This window comes from Rattus norvegicus, chromosome 11 (assembly GCF_036323735.1).
Source record: "Rattus norvegicus strain BN/NHsdMcwi chromosome 11, GRCr8, whole genome shotgun sequence".
In the NCBI taxonomy this organism is placed as follows: Eukaryota; Metazoa; Chordata; class Mammalia; order Rodentia; family Muridae; genus Rattus; species Rattus norvegicus.
The window spans coordinates 43,077,280-43,098,691 of record NC_086029.1 but is presented as its reverse complement, the minus strand read 5'-3'; the positions used below and the strand labels follow the sequence as shown (position 1 = coordinate 43,098,691).

General features: G+C 47.7%; 1 protein-coding gene across 17 annotated transcripts in view; it reads right to left on the bottom strand.

The window, feature by feature from the left end:
• LOC134480972 (uncharacterized) overlaps positions 1-21,412 on the bottom strand; it is a 33,877-nt gene that overhangs the window by 6,780 nt on the left and 5,685 nt on the right. Inside the window, exons 1-2 of one of the 17 annotated variants that reach the window (XR_010056058.1) lie at positions 3,755-19,896; positions 771-990 (exon numbers count right to left, since the gene is read on the bottom strand). The gene's annotated coding sequence lies outside the window, so the exon portion shown is untranslated. Of the gene's footprint in view, positions 1-770; positions 19,903-21,412 lie in introns of those variants that run through there. The other 16 variants (XR_010056053.1, XR_010056061.1, XR_010056046.1 and 13 more) reach the window with 16 other exon arrangements.

Below are 21,412 nucleotides of genomic sequence, written 5' to 3'. Positions count from 1 at the left end.
TGGTTTATTGTTGGGATACACAGGCACAGGCACCTGCGGGCGCTTCAGTCACTCGGGGGACTGGCGCACCCCACAGAACCAAGGATGGGCTTTTATAGGATTTTGGGGAGCAGAAGCAAGCATACAGAAGCAGATGCATGGTTACAGGGATATAATTGGTGGATTCTAATATGGCAAGGGTTTAGCCCGGGGGCAAGTTTCCTAGCTACCTTCCTGAAACATAACGGCTGACTCGGCCCCCCAAGGGTTCAGCCCGGGGGCAAGTTTCCTAGCTACCTTCTTGGAACATAACTACTGACTCGGCCCCCCACCAGGGTGTGGGACCTCTCCCGGGGCTTTTTTCATTGTCAGGTGCTCAACCGCAGTCGTCCTGTTGCCAGGCCTTCAACCAAACACATCCTGCTTGGCAGCTGTTTTGTACTCAGTGTTTTAACCTTTCTCTGAACCAGTCATCTTAAGTACAGCCTTGTAAAATGGCGTTACTGCTGCTAAGCTGGGGTCTTTCATTCCCCCATTTTTTTTTTTTTGCTAACTTTGAGTGAAATCTTTCACTCGACTTGGTCAAGAAATTTCTGTCTAGTGGGGGCTTATTCCCCCACTGACTCTAGGCCACAAAAGGACTAGGAGGAGCCACGTAGGAGTTTTAACTTTAAGGGGTTTGGAGTGCGCTGAACTCTCCATGTCTGGGGTGTAGTGTTGTGATTAGTCAATTCCTCAGACCGGACTGCCTTGACGTGTGGTGTGTGGATCTAAGCCGAGACTCCGTCTACCTTTAGGGCGGTCGGGGTAGTCAGGAGGACGGTGTAGGGTCCTTTCCACCGTGGCTCGAGATTCTTGGTCTGGTGTCTGTGCACCCACACGGTGTCTCTAATCTGGAACGGGTGTGGCACCACCGGATGTTCAAGCTTGTCCTGGTAAGCAGCGGCCAAAGGTCTCCAGACGTCTCTCTGTACAATCTGTAGGGCCTGTAAATGGGCCCTCAGAGAAGGGCTGTCAGCAAAATCAGCAATGTTTGAATCAAAGAAATGGACAAATGGGGGTGGTGCTCTATATATTATTTCAAAAGAAGTTAGACCATGGGGGCCCGGGGTATTCCGGGCCCGATATAGAACTAGGGGAAGGAGGGCCACCCAATCCTTTGAGCCAGTTGCAAGCATAAGTTTGGAGAAAGTCTCCTTAATTGTTCTATTCATGCGTTCTACCTGACCTGAACTCTGGGGTCTATAGGCACAATGTAATTTCCAATCAATCCCCAGCAATTTGGCCACCAACTGACTTACTTGGGAGACGAAAGCGGGCCCGTTGTCTGACCCCAACGCTTGAGGCATGTCATACCTGGGAAAGATTTCCTCGAGGAGCTTCTTGGAGGATTTTTGTAGTCTCGTGCTTTGTGGGGAAGGCTTCGACCCATCCTGAGAAGGTGTCTACAAACACTAGGAGATACTTGTATCCATATATACCTGGTTTAATTTCAGTAAAATCAATTTCCCAATGGATGTCGGGACGGTGTCCCCTAGGACGAACTCCTTGTCCAATCCTGGTCCTTCCCGGGTTAACCTGAGCGCACACTTTGCAACTCTCAGTCACCTTTTGTATCGCTTTGTCCCGATTCAAAAAACACAGATTTATCTCTTCCCGATCTAGTAAGGTTTTCATCTTCTTAAACCCCAATTGGGTTAATTTATGTAAAAAGGAGATCAATTCAAAAGTCCTTTGTAGACCCACTGTTTTAGTTGAGGGTGGTAGATGGCCCCCATTTTTTTTTAGGAGCTCTATGTCCTCATGGGCGTAAACCCAACTGGTTTGTCCCACTGGTGGGGGCGTGGGTTGGTCTGGGCTATTTAAGGACAAGATTTGTTTGCTCATGGCCGCTTTTCGCGCCGTGGCATCGGCCAGCCGGTTTCTTCGTGCCTCTGGGTTGTGCCCTTTCTGGTGTCCTGGACAATGTACTCAGTCTTTTGGGCAAGAATAGGGCTTCTAAGAGGGCCAGAATTTTAGCCATATCTTTACCCTCAGATGTGAGCAGCCCCCGCCTCCGGTAGATCTCCCCGTGGATGTGTGCCGTGGCAAAGGCATAACGGCTGTCTGTATATACATTTAGCCTCTTACCTTTTGCCATCTTGAGCGCCTGAGTCAAGGCGATGAGTTCAGCCCGTTGTGCGGAGGTACCAGCAGGCAGGGCTTTCGCCCAAATCACTTTGTCCTCCGTAGTGACCGCAGCTCCAGCCTTTCGCTCTCCCTCTGCCAAGAAGCTGTTGTCATCCGTGTACCATGTGTGGTCAGCATTCTGAAGAGGCTGGTCCGATAGGTCCGGCCTGGTTCCATGTACTTCTGCGAGGATTTGTAGGCAGTCATGCTGTTTTGTCTCCTCTGGTAGAGGAAGCAAGGTGGCAGGATTGAGGGCGACTACGGGTCCAAACTGAACCTGTTCTGCATCCAGTGAACAGTTACTGAGCAAATTGTAAGGGTTTGGAACAGTCGGATGAATATCTTTTATCCTCTTGTTGACCTTTCTCAAGTCTTGTATTGGCCTATAATCTCCAGTGCCGGGTTTCTTAACAGGCAGAAGAGGCGTATTCCAAGGCGACCGGCAGGGGACTAGGATGCCTTGATCTAGAAGCCTCGTAATGTGAGGCCTTATAAGCTTTATGTGACAGGGGGTATTGTTTTATGGAGACTGGAGTTGTAGTGGCCTTTAACTGTATAATTAAGGGGGGCTGTTGGAGCGCCAACCCCATCCCACCAGTCTCTGCCCAAGCCAGTGGAAAATTCGTGACCCAAGTGTTTATTTCTAGGGATTGTGGCTTGTCCTGTCCCGGTTCATATAGTCTATATTCATCCTCTAGTTGTAGGGTTAGAACTTGAAGGGGAGTTCCGTGGGGGCCAGTTATTTGGGCCCCTCCTTCCTCAAAATGAATTTGTGCTTTTAGTTTGGTGAGCAGGTCACGGCCCAGCAGGGGGTACGGGCAGTCCGGAACATGTAAGAAGGAATGGGTCACCTTACCAGTAGCCAGCTGAACCCGGCGGTCCGTAGTCCATCGGTATTGTTTCTCACCAGTAGCTCTTTGTACCCAGGCCGTCCGGTCGCTGAGTTGTCCTGAAGCTTGAGTGAGGACTGAATGCTGGGCTCCTGTGTCTATCAGGAAAGTAACCGGCTGCCCCCCAACTTTAAGCGTTACCCTGGGCTCAGGGGGGGGGGGGGCTCCTGGCCCTGACCTCCCTAATCTTTATCTAGAGCCAAGAGGGAGGTTCGTGGTCGAGGCTTTCGGGGTCCGCCAGGCTTCTTGGGGCACTCTCTAGCCCAGTGCCCTTTCTCTTTGTAATAGGCACATTGATCTTTATCCAGCTTCAGCCCCTTTCGAGCTCCCCCCTATCTCCCTTCCTTTCTTGGCCCTGAACTACGGCGGCCAAGATTCGACTCAATTCTCTCTCTTATTAAAAATCTTTTCAGCTTCTTTAAGTAAATCCTGTAATGTATAGCCCTGCAAATTTTCTAACCTCTGTAACTTAGTCCTGATATCTGGAGCAGCCTGCCAGATGAAGGACATAGAGACACTCGTCATTTGTCCTGGGTCATCTGGGTCATAGGGAGTGTACATACGGTAGGCCTCCTTAAATCTCTCTAGAAAGGCGGAGGGAGTTTCTCCTGCTTCCTGTAATACCTGTTTTACCTGAGCCAAATTAGTAGGGCGTCGTATAGCCCCTCGGAGACCCGCTAGAAGCAACTGGCGATAAAGGCGTAGGTGTCCCTTACCTTCAGCTGTATTAAAATCTCAGTTTGGTCTCTTAAGTGGGAATGCAGCATCAATTTCCTCAGGCAGCTGGGTGGGACGCCCATCATCTCCCAGAACATGCTTTCTGGCCTCTAGGAACACTCTTTGTTTTTCTTCTGAGGTTAAGAGGGCCTGTAAGAGCTGTTGGCAGTCATCCCAAGTAGGCTGGTGAGTAAGTAAAACAGATTCTATTAGGTCGGTGAGTGCCACCGGATCTTTGGAGCAGTCATCCCAAGTAGGCTGGTGGGTAAGTAAAACAGATTCTATTAGGTCGGTGAGTGTCACCGGATCTTTGGAGAAAGAAGGGTTGTGTTGTTTAAAACGGCCAGTATTGGGTCTGGCCACCGGTTCCCTGTCTAAGTGGGAAAACCTGGGAGGTTGAATCTGGCATCACCTCGCGCTTATTGCGCAATCTCCCTGCGACAGGGGAGAAACCCTTATCAGACTGTGGCCCGGCAACTGATCTGGCCGGCGGCTCTGCCTCCTCCGTTTCAGCCGGGCCTGTCAGAGAGAAGATCTATGAGAGGGGAGTTTGGGTCTGCCGGGAGGACAGGTTTCTTAGTTCACAAAGGTAGAGAGAGAAAGACATGGCCGGCGGACCGGGCGGGGCCGAGGGGACAGGCTGGGGGTTGAGGGGAGGCCAATTCGGGTCCATGAAGGGTTCCGCCTGGGGGGGGGTTAAGGCAAGACTCTCTCAAGTGATAATATAAGAAACCTGGTCAGGATGTCCGTGGACGACCCGATCTTTAACCTGTAAAATAATGATCTTATTAAATGTGTCATTCACTGGCCATCCTGCTCTGAAAGTGGGCCACTCGGATGTGTAGAGAGTCTCATTTTCCTCTTTTTTTTTTTTAACCTCGACGGACTGGTTGTGTGCCTGGTCGTGGACGTCTTTCTAATGATCAAGAGTGAGACTTAGGGGCGTTGTTAGGGACTGTCCCATGTTAGTTCTAAGGAAGATTAGAACACAGAGAAAACAAACAACACCAACAGTCAAACAAACAACAGACAGGCGTGCTGCACGGCTTTGGTACCAAACTGAAAGCAAAAAGTCAGATGGAGGTGGCAAAGGTCCGGGGCCCTCTGAAAGCCAAAAATACAGACAGAGGTGCCGTTAGTCCGGATCTTTCTCCTCTCCCAGATTGGGCCCCGAAAAGTCGGGCCCCTAACACCCTTGGAACGTCTTCCAGGGCTGCGGGGCGAGAAGTCCGAGCTCGTCAGCTCCTTCTTCGTCCCGCCCAAATTCCAAACAACCTGGCTGAGCGCTCACAGAACAGACCTGGCTGAGCGCTCACAGAACCTGGCTGAGCACTCACAGAACAGACCTGGCTGAGCACTCACAGAATAGACCTGGCTGAGCGCTCACAGAACAGACCTGGCTGAGCGCTCACAGAACCTGGCTGAGCGCTCACAGAACAGACAGAATAAGACAGAACGAGACAAAATCAGACAGACAGACAGATGCCGGCCGGCTTACCTCCCAGTGGGTGGTCGGTGGTCCCTGGGTGGAGGATCTCCTTTCCCGGCCAACGCACCAAATGAAAAGCTCTCAGGGAGAACTTTCCCTCGGGATGGAGACCCTCTAACTCCAAAGACCAGACCGAGACACCACAGGATGCAATCAGCAAGAGGATTTGGTTTATTGTTGGGATACACAGGCACAGGCACCTGCGGGCGCTTCAGTCACTCGGGGGACTGGCGCGCCCCACAGAACCAAGGATGGGCTTTTATAGGATTTTGGGGAGCAGAAGCAAGCATACAGAAGCAGATGCATGGTTACAGGGATATAATTGGTGGATTCTAATATGGCAAGGGTTTAGCCCGGGGGCAAGTTTCCTAGCTACCTTCCTGAAACATAACGGCTGACTCGGCCCCCCAAGGGTTCAGCCCGGGGGCAAGTTTCCTAGCTACCTTCTTGGAACATAACTACTGACTCGGCCCCCCACCAGGGTGTGGGACCTCTCCCGGGGCTTTTTTCATTGTCAGGTGCTCAACCGCAGTCGTCCTGTTGCCAGGCCTTCAACCAAACACATCCTGCTTGGCAGCTGTTTTGTACTCAGTGTTTTAACCTTTCTCTGAACCAGTCATCTTAAGTACAGCCTTGTAAAATGGCGTTACTGCTGCTAAGCTGGGGTCTTTCATTCCCCCATTTTTTTTTTTTTTGCTAACTTTGAGTGAAATCTTTCACTCGACTTGGTCAAGAAATTTCTGTCTAGTGGGGGCTTATTCCCCCACTGACTCTAGGCCACAAAAGGACTAGGAGGAGCCACGTAGGAGTTTTAACTTTAAGGGGTTTGGAGTGCGCTGAACTCTCCATGTCTGGGGTGTAGTGTTGTGATTAGTCAATTCCTCAGACCGGACTGCCTTGACGTGTGGTGTGTGGATCTAAGCCGAGACTCCGTCTACCTTTAGGGCGGTCGGGGTAGTCAGGAGGACGGTGTAGGGTCCTTTCCACCGTGGCTCGAGATTCTTGGTCTGGTGTCTGTGCACCCACACGGTGTCTCTAATCTGGAACGGGTGTGGCACCACCGGATGTTCAAGCTTGTCCTGGTAAGCAGCGGCCAAAGGTCTCCAGACGTCTCTCTGTACAATCTGTAGGGCCTGTAAATGGGCCCTCAGAGAAGGGCTGTCAGCAAAATCAGCAATGTTTGAATCAAAGAAATGGACAAATGGGGGTGGTGCTCTATATATTATTTCAAAAGAAGTTAGACCATGGGGGCCCGGGGTATTCCGGGCCCGATATAGAACTAGGGGAAGGAGGGCCACCCAATCCTTTGAGCCAGTTGCAAGCATAAGTTTGGAGAAAGTCTCCTTAATTGTTCTATTCATGCGTTCTACCTGACCTGAACTCTGGGGTCTATAGGCACAATGTAATTTCCAATCAATCCCCAGCAATTTGGCCACCAACTGACTTACTTGGGAGACGAAAGCGGGCCCGTTGTCTGACCCCAACGCTTGAGGCATGTCATACCTGGGAAAGATTTCCTCGAGGAGCTTCTTGGAGGATTTTTGTAGTCTCGTGCTTTGTGGGGAAGGCTTCGACCCATCCTGAGAAGGTGTCTACAAACACTAGGAGATACTTGTATCCATATATACCTGGTTTAATTTCAGTAAAATCAATTTCCCAATGGATGTCGGGACGGTGTCCCCTAGGACGAACTCCTTGTCCAATCCTGGTCCTTCCCGGGTTAACCTGAGCGCACACTTTGCAACTCTCAGTCACCTTTTGTATCGCTTTGTCCCGATTCAAAAAACACAGATTTATCTCTTCCCGATCTAGTAAGGTTTTCATCTTCTTAAACCCCAATTGGGTTAATTTATGTAAAAAGGAGATCAATTCAAAAGTCCTTTGTAGACCCACTGTTTTAGTTGAGGGTGGTAGATGGCCCCCATTTTTTTTTAGGAGCTCTATGTCCTCATGGGCGTAAACCCAACTGGTTTGTCCCACTGGTGGGGGCGTGGGTTGGTCTGGGCTATTTAAGGACAAGATTTGTTTGCTCATGGCCGCTTTTCGCGCCGTGGCATCGGCCAGCCGGTTTCTTCGTGCCTCTGGGTTGTGCCCTTTCTGGTGTCCTGGACAATGTACTCAGTCTTTTGGGCAAGAATAGGGCTTCTAAGAGGGCCAGAATTTTAGCCATATCTTTACCCTCAGATGTGAGCAGCCCCCGCCTCCGGTAGATCTCCCCGTGGATGTGTGCCGTGGCAAAGGCATAACGGCTGTCTGTATATACATTTAGCCTCTTACCTTTTGCCATCTTGAGCGCCTGAGTCAAGGCGATGAGTTCAGCCCGTTGTGCGGAGGTACCAGCAGGCAGGGCTTTCGCCCAAATCACTTTGTCCTCCGTAGTGACCGCAGCTCCAGCCTTTCGCTCTCCCTCTGCCAAGAAGCTGTTGTCATCCGTGTACCATGTGTGGTCAGCATTCTGAAGAGGCTGGTCCGATAGGTCCGGCCTGGTTCCATGTACTTCTGCGAGGATTTGTAGGCAGTCATGCTGTTTTGTCTCCTCTGGTAGAGGAAGCAAGGTGGCAGGATTGAGGGCGACTACGGGTCCAAACTGAACCTGTTCTGCATCCAGTGAACAGTTACTGAGCAAATTGTAAGGGTTTGGAACAGTCGGATGAATATCTTTTATCCTCTTGTTGACCTTTCTCAAGTCTTGTATTGGCCTATAATCTCCAGTGCCGGGTTTCTTAACAGGCAGAAGAGGCGTATTCCAAGGCGACCGGCAGGGGACTAGGATGCCTTGATCTAGAAGCCTCGTAATGTGAGGCCTTATAAGCTTTATGTGACAGGGGGTATTGTTTTATGGAGACTGGAGTTGTAGTGGCCTTTAACTGTATAATTAAGGGGGGCTGTTGGAGCGCCAACCCCATCCCACCAGTCTCTGCCCAAGCCAGTGGAAAATTCGTGACCCAAGTGTTTATTTCTAGGGATTGTGGCTTGTCCTGTCCCGGTTCATATAGTCTATATTCATCCTCTAGTTGTAGGGTTAGAACTTGAAGGGGAGTTCCGTGGGGGCCAGTTATTTGGGCCCCTCCTTCCTCAAAATGAATTTGTGCTTTTAGTTTGGTGAGCAGGTCACGGCCCAGCAGGGGGTACGGGCAGTCCGGAACATGTAAGAAGGAATGGGTCACCTTACCAGTAGCCAGCTGAACCCGGCGGTCCGTAGTCCATCGGTATTGTTTCTCACCAGTAGCTCTTTGTACCCAGGCCGTCCGGTCGCTGAGTTGTCCTGAAGCTTGAGTGAGGACTGAATGCTGGGCTCCTGTGTCTATCAGGAAAGTAACCGGCTGCCCCCCAACTTTAAGCGTTACCCTGGGCTCAGGGGGGGGGGGGGCTCCTGGCCCTGACCTCCCTAATCTTTATCTAGAGCCAAGAGGGAGGTTCGTGGTCGAGGCTTTCGGGGTCCGCCAGGCTTCTTGGGGCACTCTCTAGCCCAGTGCCCTTTCTCTTTGTAATAGGCACATTGATCTTTATCCAGCTTCAGCCCCTTTCGAGCTCCCCCCTATCTCCCTTCCTTTCTTGGCCCTGAACTACGGCGGCCAAGATTCGACTCAATTCTCTCTCTTATTAAAAATCTTTTCAGCTTCTTTAAGTAAATCCTGTAATGTATAGCCCTGCAAATTTTCTAACCTCTGTAACTTAGTCCTGATATCTGGAGCAGCCTGCCAGATGAAGGACATAGAGACACTCGTCATTTGTCCTGGGTCATCTGGGTCATAGGGAGTGTACATACGGTAGGCCTCCTTAAATCTCTCTAGAAAGGCGGAGGGAGTTTCTCCTGCTTCCTGTAATACCTGTTTTACCTGAGCCAAATTAGTAGGGCGTCGTATAGCCCCTCGGAGACCCGCTAGAAGCAACTGGCGATAAAGGCGTAGGTGTCCCTTACCTTCAGCTGTATTAAAATCTCAGTTTGGTCTCTTAAGTGGGAATGCAGCATCAATTTCCTCAGGCAGCTGGGTGGGACGCCCATCATCTCCCAGAACATGCTTTCTGGCCTCTAGGAACACTCTTTGTTTTTCTTCTGAGGTTAAGAGGGCCTGTAAGAGCTGTTGGCAGTCATCCCAAGTAGGCTGGTGAGTAAGTAAAACAGATTCTATTAGGTCGGTGAGTGCCACCGGATCTTTGGAGCAGTCATCCCAAGTAGGCTGGTGGGTAAGTAAAACAGATTCTATTAGGTCGGTGAGTGTCACCGGATCTTTGGAGAAAGAAGGGTTGTGTTGTTTAAAACGGCCAGTATTGGGTCTGGCCACCGGTTCCCTGTCTAAGTGGGAAAACCTGGGAGGTTGAATCTGGCATCACCTCGCGCTTATTGCGCAATCTCCCTGCGACAGGGGAGAAACCCTTATCAGACTGTGGCCCGGCAACTGATCTGGCCGGCGGCTCTGCCTCCTCCGTTTCAGCCGGGCCTGTCAGAGAGAAGATCTATGAGAGGGGAGTTTGGGTCTGCCGGGAGGACAGGTTTCTTAGTTCACAAAGGTAGAGAGAGAAAGACATGGCCGGCGGACCGGGCGGGGCCGAGGGGACAGGCTGGGGGTTGAGGGGAGGCCAATTCGGGTCCATGAAGGGTTCCGCCTGGGGGGGGGTTAAGGCAAGACTCTCTCAAGTGATAATATAAGAAACCTGGTCAGGATGTCCGTGGACGACCCGATCTTTAACCTGTAAAATAATGATCTTATTAAATGTGTCATTCACTGGCCATCCTGCTCTGAAAGTGGGCCACTCGGATGTGTAGAGAGTCTCATTTTCCTCTTTTTTTTTTTTAACCTCGACGGACTGGTTGTGTGCCTGGTCGTGGACGTCTTTCTAATGATCAAGAGTGAGACTTAGGGGCGTTGTTAGGGACTGTCCCATGTTAGTTCTAAGGAAGATTAGAACACAGAGAAAACAAACAACACCAACAGTCAAACAAACAACAGACAGGCGTGCTGCACGGCTTTGGTACCAAACTGAAAGCAAAAAGTCAGATGGAGGTGGCAAAGGTCCGGGGCCCTCTGAAAGCCAAAAATACAGACAGAGGTGCCGTTAGTCCGGATCTTTCTCCTCTCCCAGATTGGGCCCCGAAAAGTCGGGCCCCTAACACCCTTGGAACGTCTTCCAGGGCTGCGGGGCGAGAAGTCCGAGCTCGTCAGCTCCTTCTTCGTCCCGCCCAAATTCCAAACAACCTGGCTGAGCGCTCACAGAACAGACCTGGCTGAGCGCTCACAGAACCTGGCTGAGCACTCACAGAACAGACCTGGCTGAGCACTCACAGAATAGACCTGGCTGAGCGCTCACAGAACAGACCTGGCTGAGCGCTCACAGAACCTGGCTGAGCGCTCACAGAACAGACAGAATAAGACAGAACGAGACAAAATCAGACAGACAGACAGATGCCGGCCGGCTTACCTCCCAGTGGGTGGTCGGTGGTCCCTGGGTGGAGGATCTCCTTTCCCGGCCAACGCACCAAATGAAAAGCTCTCAGGGAGAACTTTCCCTCGGGATGGAGACCCTCTAACTCCAAAGACCAGACCGAGACACCACAGGATGCAATCAGCAAGAGGATTTGGTTTATTGTTGGGATACACAGGCACAGGCACCTGCGGGCGCTTCAGTCACTCGGGGGACTGGCGCGCCCCACAGAACCAAGGATGGGCTTTTATAGGATTTTGGGGAGCAGAAGCAAGCATACAGAAGCAGATGCATGGTTACAGGGATATAATTGGTGGATTCTAATATGGCAAGGGTTTAGCCCGGGGGCAAGTTTCCTAGCTACCTTCCTGAAACATAACGGCTGACTCGGCCCCCCAAGGGTTCAGCCCGGGGGCAAGTTTCCTAGCTACCTTCTTGGAACATAACTACTGACTCGGCCCCCCACCAGGGTGTGGGACCTCTCCCGGGGCTTTTTTCATTGTCAGGTGCTCAACCGCAGTCGTCCTGTTGCCAGGCCTTCAACCAAACACATCCTGCTTGGCAGCTGTTTTGTACTCAGTGTTTTAACCTTTCTCTGAACCAGTCATCTTAAGTACAGCCTTGTAAAATGGCGTTACTGCTGCTAAGCTGGGGTCTTTCAAGATGAAACAAAAGCCTTCGGTCTAACTGGCAGACCTGTCCACTCATCCACACAGCGAGGAGCTAAGGAGGAGGCTTCTGTGTCCCTCTTTTATTTATGTGTACCAGTGTGTGCATACATGTGGAGCGGTACACATGGAGGCCAGAGGACAACCTCCAGTGTCATCCTCGGGGTCCTGGCGGTCAAACTGAGGTACTTGAGAGACAAGCACTTGGCCCACTGAGCTGTTCCCCCAGCCCTTTACAAGAACACCCTTCGGAAGTAAACAACCTTGGCTCCTGAAGCATGTCTTCAGTTGTTTTTGTTTTGTTTTTATCTTTTATTCTTAGGTTTGCTGTCCTACCATTTTAACACACAGCCATAAGGTTCTACTTAAATTGCTTCTGACCCTATTTTGCCTATAAGTCTTTTTTGTTCTTTCTTGTTCTTAATGTTTAAATCCCCAAATGTAAGACAAAATTTTTTTAAATAACTATTTAGGACAAGAGGCTGTGCTTGGTGTTCTTAGAGAAGAAGAAATAACTGGCATAGACCATAGACCCGTGTACGTGCTTACATATATACATGCATATAAGCACATATGCAAGCATACGTTCACACACATACATCCCTACATATATGTAAACACAGTTACATGCATACATACATGTACACACATACATACATACATACATATATACACACACATACACACATACATACACCATGCTGGATAGTTTTGTGTTAATGTCACAAAAGCTGAAGTCATCTGAGAAGAGGAAAATCTCAATTAAGAAAATGTCCTCATAAGACCAGGCTGTAAGCAAATGGTAGAGCATTTTCTTAATTGATGATTGGTCTGGAATGGCCCAGCCCTTTGTAGGTGATACCATCCCTGGACTGCTGGTTCTGGGTTGTATAAGAAAGCAGGCTGAACCAGCATAGGAAGCAAGGCAGTAACACCCCTCCCTGGCCTCTGCATCAGCTCCTGCCTCCAGGTTCCCACCCCAACTTCCTTCAGTGATGAGCAGTGATGTGGAAGTGTAAGCCAAATAAACCCTTTTCTCCCCAGCATGCTTTTTGGTCATGGTGGTTCATCACAGCAATAGAAACCCTAAGACATACACACACATACACACACACACACACACACACACACGCAGAGAGAGAGAGAGAGAGATGCACACATATGAACACACACACACACACACACACACACACACACACAACTGGGGATGGAACTCCAGGCTTTGTGCACTGGGCAAGCGCCCCACCACTGAGCTCTACTCCAGTCTTAGGCTACACTATGTAGCCCATACAATCTAAGAAAGTAAATGACATCTCAAGAAGTGATGATATGACCAAAGGCCCAGGATGCACCTGTGGCACGGTGTATCTGGGACGGAGCAAAGTACAAATGAAATTTGGAATGGCTGGCCAATAATTAAAAGAAAGTGTAACTAACGAGTACAGTAACTTAGCTACTCTTTTCCTACTAGTGGTTCGTGAAGGAGTTAACATTGCTATTTCAGCACACGTTGGTTTCCAGCACTCTGCTTTACCCTTCACATCTTGGGTTCCGTGGGATTTCCTTTCTTATGCCCTTTTGCTTGTTTACTGTTTTAATCATTAATTATTTTCCACAGTTTTGCTGCTAACCTTTGTAGGATGTCAGCAGGCTTGGACAAAAATCAAAGTGAGCCTCTCCTTGGATGAAATCTTTACACAGTGGGCAAATCCCCATCAAGTGTCTCTCTATTGAGAGGGACATGATCAGAGTCATTCTGAGGAAGAGGCAGCCGCTCATAGAATAGGATTATTTTAAATTTTGAGCCCAGGAGTGGGCTGTGGTTCCTATAGGAGTGCACTTATGCAAACGCCCAGAGAAAAGTGCCAGGTCCCCTGGAACTGCAGTTACAGGCAGTTGTGAGATGCTTAACATGGCAGTTGTGGGAAGTGAACTTGGGTCCTCTGCCAGAGTGGTGTATGTTCTTAACTGTGGAGCCTTCTCTTCGGCCCTGTGCGTAGCCTCTTATTTTTAATGCTGATGACTGTGAGATGCAGATCAAGAAATAGCACCCCAGCTATCAAGACGGTCAGGAGAGCGAACACTTAACATAGATTCACCGGATTAACTTCTCCAGCAACGCTAAAATAAAATCTGCAAATTAGATGCGTTCTCTAGACCGTACCTCGCCTCTTATGTTCCTGTGAATGTGATCAGTTTGGTAGCTGTTAATAGGGTCAAGTTTAGTTCAGCCCAGTCTTTTCTAATTGTTTTCAGACTTTAAATAAAAGCGATGGTCCGAGGGGAAACCATTTTTTTTATTTTTTTAAGATTTTATTGTACATGTTTGAGTGTTTGCCAGCGTGTGTATGCTGGTGCCCACAGTTCAGAAGAGGAGGTCGGATCCCGAGAACCTAGAGTTACCAGTGTTTAGGAGTCACCAACATCAGTGCTGGGGACCAATCCTCTCTGCAAAAGCAGCCAGTGCCCTTAACCACTGGGCTCCCTCTCCAGGCCCGGAAGAGGTGTTTCTAAGAATGCACAGTGAGTACAATATCATTCTTTGAAAGTTCCAAGGACCTTGGTCTCATTAGAAAGAGGCCAGCAGGGCAGGACAGCGGGAGTAAGGGCCTCCAGAAGGGTAGCCCTCCATAAAAGTAGCAAGAAATCAGCACAACTTAACAGAACCCACTACCTCAGAACTCTAGAGGCCAGGAGAAGGTTTACAACAACTCATCCAAAAACGAAGTTATAAACACATGCACATCCCACTACAGAGCCCTAAACTACAGGAAGCAAAGAATGAAGAGGGGAAGAGAACAGGTATAAAGGGAAAATACACTAATTATCAATAATTTTGAAGAGCTCAAATTCCACTTTCAGTAATAGGTGAAACAGCCATCAGATCTTCAGGAGGTTTGAACAATTGGAAGTGAAAAGGAATCCTTAAAAGCCTATAATAACGGTAACACACTCAGAGCTCTCCAACCACAGGAGAAAAATGCCCAGGCATCTGGAGCACATGAGGAACTTCTCCAGGAAGGGCGTTGCACCAGACCATCAATCTCATCTTTAGAAGTTTGCTTTCTGGGGTTGGGGATTTAGCTCAGTGGTAGAGCGCTTGCCTAGGAAGCGCAAGGCCCTGGGTTCGGTCCCCAGCTCCGAAAAAAAAGAACCAAAAAAAAAAGTTTGCTTTCTGAGCACAGCGCAATGGTGTTAGGGTCTATTAGAGGAGAAAATGTGACAGAGTCACAAAACTGTCAAAATTAAATGAAGTATTCTTTAAAAAAAATAATTAGAAAAAGAAATTAAGGAATAAACTTGAAAACACTTTTAGAGATATAAAAATGTCAATAAAAGGGTAAGGCCATAAATTAATTTTACTTTTATGAATTTTTATTACATCTTTAGTTTTTTGCACATGCATGTGTATGTGCACGGGCACCTACATGCCATAGAGTGCATGGAGAGGACAAAGGGCAACCTGTGGGTATCTACTCCATCCCGCCACCACTCTCTTCCCAGGATCATACTCCGTTTGGTTTGATTGGTTTGGATGGTTTGGTTCTGAGGCACGTCCTATGTTGAGGCCCTGATTTTATTATTTTTAAATCAGCTGCTTTCGAAGTGGTTTTTTTTTTTTTTAAGCTCTTTTTTTTTTCTTCCAGAGAATTTTCAGTTCATATTAACCCTGGTGTTTTTATTTTCAAATAGCAATGATACAGGGTAACAGTGATGCTGTGGTAGCACTAAGTGGAAAGGAGCTTACTCATTCCTTTGACAGCCCAATGGAAACAAGGCATTGGTAGAGAGAAAACTCAAGCCACGTAACAAAGAGGAAACACAAGAAATCCCCAAAGTTCAACCTTCTACCCTCTGTTCTACTGCCAGTGCCTTCCTCTGGCCAAACCCAAGGCAAAACAGCAATGAAGGCCATCTACTTCTGCAATAAGGCATCTCCATGCCTGCCCAGGGACCCAGCAACAGCAGACATCATCAGTAGCTGCCAAGATGTGACACATTACTGCTGCTGTTGCCGGGGTAGTCGTGTATCCTCTCCTTGCGCATGCGCTACAGCCCTTTTAAAAGGCAAATCCCTCCTCTCCCCACTCTCTTTCCCCTCCACCCTCACCCAGAGGCAGTCCCTGTATACCCCTCTCCTCAATAAAACTCCCACGTGAGATCTGTCGTGACTCTGTTGCGTCCATCCCTTCGATCATAACAATAACCTTCCTGGGCACCAAGGATGAATGGACGGAGGCACGAGTGGAAAAAATCCAGTGCGGCGTCTTGAATAGGAATGGCCCCCACAGACTCGTCTTTGAATGCTTAGGGACTAGAATAGGAACTGTAACCTTGTTGGAGTAGGTGTGGCCTTGTTGGAGGAGGTGTGGCCTTGTTGGAGGAGGTGTGGCCTTGTTGAGGAGGTGTGGCCTGGGAGGAGGTATGGCCTTGTTGGAGGAGGTGTGGCCTTGTTGGAGAAGGTGTGGCCTTGTTGGAGGAGGTGTGGCCTTGTTGGAGGAGGTGTGGCCTTGTTGGAGGAGGTGTGGCCTTGTTGGAGGAGGTGTGTCATTGGAGGTGGGCTTTGAGGTTTCAAATGCTCAAGCCAGGCCCAGTGCCACTCTCTTCCTGCTGCCTGCTGATCCAGAGGTAGAACTCTTGGCTCCTTCTCCGTACCATGTCTGCCTGTATCCCCACACTTCCCACCATGATGATATGCACTAAATCTCTGAACCCTGTAAGCCAGCCCCCACTAAATGTTTCCTTTATGAGACTTGCCGTGGTCGTGGTGTCCCTTTAGAGAAATAGGACATTGACTAGGAGAACTGGTATTCCCTCTCATGTTATTTTGCTTGAGATTTAAGTAGGGGAGCAGGCGTGGTGCACACACCTATTTAATACTGGCACTCTGGAGGCAGAAGGGCAGAGCAGGTATCAGATCTTTTTGTGAGTTTGAGACCAGACTGCACTACCTAGTGAAACCCTGTCACTAAATAAATAAAGTAAGTATTGGGGTCCAAGAGTCACCCACAAACCACATTAACACCATCTCAGCCAGACAGGGATTTGGTTTATGGGATGTACACCCTAAGACAGACTGATCAGGACCATAACTCAGAATTATCTGAGGCTACGACCCTGAACACCTTTTCTTCAGCTCATAAAGGAAACACACACACACACACACACACACACACACACACACACCACATACCCATACCCAAGTGCAGGAAGTGTTGCCCAGAGGTCAGCTCCAACTCAAGCCATTTTAGACATAACAACAGTTCATATTGAACTTTAACTTGATGGGCCCTATGTGTAGCTTTGTGGAATTTCTTAAGACTAACAAACCTGGGGGCTGGGGTGAGGGCTCAACGGTTAAAAGCACTGTCTGCTCTTCCAGAGGTCCTGAGATTCAATTCCCAGCAACCACATGGTGGCTCCCAACCATCTGTAATGAGATCTGATGCCCTCATCTGAAAACAGCTACAGTGCACTCATATAAATATAGTAAATAAATCTTTAAAAGAAAAGATTAACGGGGCTGGGGATTTAGCTCAGTGGTAGAGTGCTTACCTAGGAAGCACAAGGCCCTGGGTTCGGTCCCCAGCTCTGAAAAATAGAACCAAAAAAAAAAAAAAAAAAAAGATTAACAAACCTCAGAACATTCAGAACATAACAGGGTGTGGTCAGCATGACCCTGCTCTGAATCAAGTTTTGTTTTGTTTTTTCCTGTGTCAGTGACTGGCAGGCATATTACAGCAACAATATGAAATAGCTGGCAGGCCTGGAACAAGTGGCGACAGCTATGTTGTAGGCGGGGGCGGATCTCAACATAAGAAAGTCAGAGTAAAGCTCCCATCGCCTCGTGCAGAACTGGTTCTCACTCTCCAGGAAGGGGCACAGCGGCGTCACTGAGACATTCAAGAGAATGCACAAGAAACAGCACCTGGTTGCCAGGGGTGATGGACACTGGGATCTCTTTTAGTCTTATTTTTCATCTGTTATGACCCCAAATAATTGACTTCCACACACAGATGGACATGAAATGAGACGTACGACCAACTGGAACTTGGTCATGGGGAGTGTCTATCCAGGAGGGTTCAAAATCCAGCAAAAGACAATCGCTTCTCTCCCCAGGGTGACACCTTGTAAGTGAGGATGGGTGAGAGCTCAAGCACCTTGCTAATCCCAAGGACACACACTTCCAATCCTCTCTGCTGAAGGGATTGAAGTCATAGGAGACAGAGAAGACTCCATTTCCTGTGCAAGTCCCCTTTCAGCCATATTACAGGATAATATAAGCACAATACTGGTCCAGGGGCCACAGCCAGCGGCTGCCCCAGCACCTAGGCACACAGCCTAGAAGAGACTACGGTCTTTCTTCTGGTGGTACCGTGGAGTCAAGGCCAGCACAGATACTATCTGGAAAGTTAAATAAGCTCTGCTAGTAATTTCCAGAACTTGCCAGTTTGCGCAGGTAGGAACGGGCTGCATTCACTGTAATTAAGTCACTTTCCTTCGTACTTTAACTTGTAGACTCGGAGGCTCTTACTGCAGAGGAGAATCTTAGAGATAATAAGTGCCAACATTTGAGTGGTGGTTATTAAAGACCAGGTTTCGTATGGAGTAATTACCCAGCATGCCCCTTTTGCTGATAAGAAACTTTAGCTCATGGTAGTTAAACTAATGTATCCAAGGTTACTCAGCCAATAGGTGTTTGATTCATTATTAAAAAGAGAACTCTTGCTTTTATCGCTCTGCCCTGCTTCCCTGAAGCAAGTTAAGCAACATGAACTCTGTTTTAGGAGAAACCAGGACGGAGAAAGGGAGAGCTGTCAGCTGCCATTCAACTGAGAAGCTGGGGTGAGGTGGTGTACTGCCCTTTCTATCACTCAGTGGAGAAGAGAGAATTTTGTTATCTGCCATTGCCTGCCTCTCCTATAAGGGAAATCAGCATGTTGAGAGCAGGAGAGAGACCCCTGACCGAGGACTTGTTTTGCCACGTCTATGATCTGCAGATCTCCCCCTTAGCATCTCCAAATACGTGGCAGCGAAAGTGACTTACATATCTCCCCATGTACTTCAGTGCTGGAGGGTACCGTCCACCAAAGTGAGAACAGGCACCATCAGGAACAGTATGCAAATTGGGATGTGAGGAAAACTCATTTGATTCTCCATCTGTCTGCCTGTTTAATTACTTAGCCATAAATTAGCACTTTTTACTAGCTATATTCTGCAAATGTGATCAATTCCCTGACTTTAATGTCAGACCAGGAATAATTTGGGGCTTTCAAGTGTTTAGCCTTTTAATTTACATTCCCATACTAAAATATAAATTAGCTGTTGAAATCCGCCCAATTGCAACATTGGGGGATTTCTTCTTCGGTTTATTTTGTTGTGAATGACATTTCTTTGATTGGATCATTGATGAGTTTTGGTTTTTTTTTTTTAAATGTTTCCCCCACCCCTAAAGGGCAAGAAAAGAAATTGCTTACAACATTCAAAGGACGTCATTAGGAAACACGTCAGAAAGCTTAAACTCAGGGCCCTGAAAACATGGAGCCTATTATCCTGCCGGCAACACCTCAACCTGACTTTTCCATCCTAACCCCACTAGACTTTAATCAACTTCCTAGCCCTCCCTTGCCATACTCCCTGGCATATGCTAGTCTGTTGGTGAAATCCTTCCATTTTTACTGAGAACCACGTGCCAAACCACTATCCAGGCCCAACAGAGGAATACAGAAGACAAGATCACTTCTGAGACTCTAACAATAGCAGAGATGAGGCAGGAGGCAGAAGGCAGGCACATTAGGAGACACATGGCATTGTGGGAGTGTGTGTGCTAGTGGCAGCATCTGACATTCTGCTTCCCTTCATTCAAACATGGCTCCAATATCATCATAGAAGATTATGCACCCAGCACCCATCCACAAGAGGATCAATATCAATTGAATCCAACCGTGTCAACTGGTTCCCTGGAGTCTCAGATATTTTCCAATTACAGGTAGCCATGAAATGCTACCCTAGCTACTAAGCATAATGGGACAGCCCCATAATTCCAGGAAAGATTCTTCTGTGTGTGAGCTGGGGATGCCTCCTTCATTCTCTCTGTTGTAAATGTATGCATAGGGCTGGAGAGATGGCTCAGAGGTTAAGAGCACCAACTGCTCTTCCAGAGGTCCTGAGTTCAATTCCCAGCAAACACATGGTGGCTCACAATATTCTGTTATGGGATCTGATGCCCTCTTCTGGTCTGTCTGAAGACAGCTACAGTGTACTTATATATAATAAATAATTTTTTTTCCTTTTTTTCTGGAGCTGGGGACTGAACCCAGGGCCTCGCGCTTGCTAGGCAAGCGCTCTACTACTGAGCTAAATCCCCAACCCCATAAATCTTTAAAAGAAATAATTGCACACATAATATTTTGAGTGAAGCCATCTTGAGATAGTGAACAATAAAAAATTACAAGGATGCCAGTCCTTAAATCTTTGAGTGACTGAATTAATTCCAGACGCCACCTACCTTTGGACATTTTTTTACTGTGTGAGGAAAAATAAATCTGTTACATGCAACTGAAACCATTCCTGGGATGTATCTCCATATATATATATATATATATATATATATATATATATATATATATATATATATATATAAAACATCCTTAGCATATATATTATATATAATATTCCAAGAATATATATATATGTGAATTACAAAACATATTTAGCTACAAAAGTGCTAAAAATACACCCACACCCATAAAGAGGGGAAAGTTGCTAGAAAGCTAAGCTTGAGTTCCAGGCCTACTTTTCAACTGAGCCTCAAAAGACCCAGTGTCTAATTTCAGTTCCTCAGTTGGGCATTGACTCACAGCCCACTAAGACATTATGCTCGGAAGTGTGGCCTCTGGGCTGGAACAAATGCAAGGCAGCGAGAGACATGCTGCTGTCTTTTAATGATTTACTCAGCCAGCTCTGGGAGGAAGGGTAGACCCTGAGCATCTGAACGGCTTAATGGCTCCAAACGCCACACCAACAAGGTGCTAAGAGGTTGCTCAGTCTCCTGCAGAAGGAATTCCTGGGTTGGCGTATGTGAGATCAGCTGAGAAATCTTACCGAGTGCCGTAGCGTAGTCCGAAGAAGGAAGAAGAGTTGGACCTGAAGCAGTTGACACATAGCCCTATTGAGATGCTCAGAGTAATTTATTTTTTCTGGAAAAATCCAAGCCCTCACAGTTATACAGAATTATTAGAGACTCTGGATAACCAAGTTGTATTTTTCAACAGTAACGGGTGCTTATACTTTCCCATCTGCTTACAGCAAAATAAAGACAATGGGTATAAAACTAAACATCGAGGCCAGGGAGATATGATTTTAATTACAAAAAATAATCTATTTCAATATGGCCAACTGGTGTTTTCCAAGAGTGTCAAGATCACTCCACAGGAAAAGAATTACTAACCTTGCTTTTTTTGCTTCTGTACCTCTGCTTCTGACTAACTGTTCCTGTTACCTGAAATGTGTTGACCCAGAATATGGTTCTGTGCTTAAAAGCTTACCCTGAGAAAGGCTCTGGACTACCCTGGGATCCTGAACACACAGTGTAATCACTGCTCATATAAACTTTCTGCTGCTCATGTCCACTTAGCCTTCACTGGTGGATGCCCTACAACAAACAACAAAGAACTCAGTCTTTTTCAAATGAGTGCACCACGGAACAGACACCTGTCCAAAGGAGCAACATGAATAGCCACAGAGCCCACAAAAAGATGGCAATATTATTGTTATTCAGGCAATAGATATTAAAACCATAGTGGAATGTCACTTCACATGCACTAAGATGGCCACAATTTTTCTAAAGTGTAAATTAACAAGGGGAACACATTGAAATGAATGTCACAGGCCTTGGTAGGATGGGGCAACTCTTCAACATGGCCCCTCCATGCAATGAAGAGGTGTAGGAAATGCAAGACGCATGAAGCTGCTGACATAGCATGGCACACTATCTCTGTTGCTTAATTTTTGTCAACTTGATACAAGCTAGAGTTGTCTGGTAAGAGACCTCACTTAAGAAAACATCTCTAGGA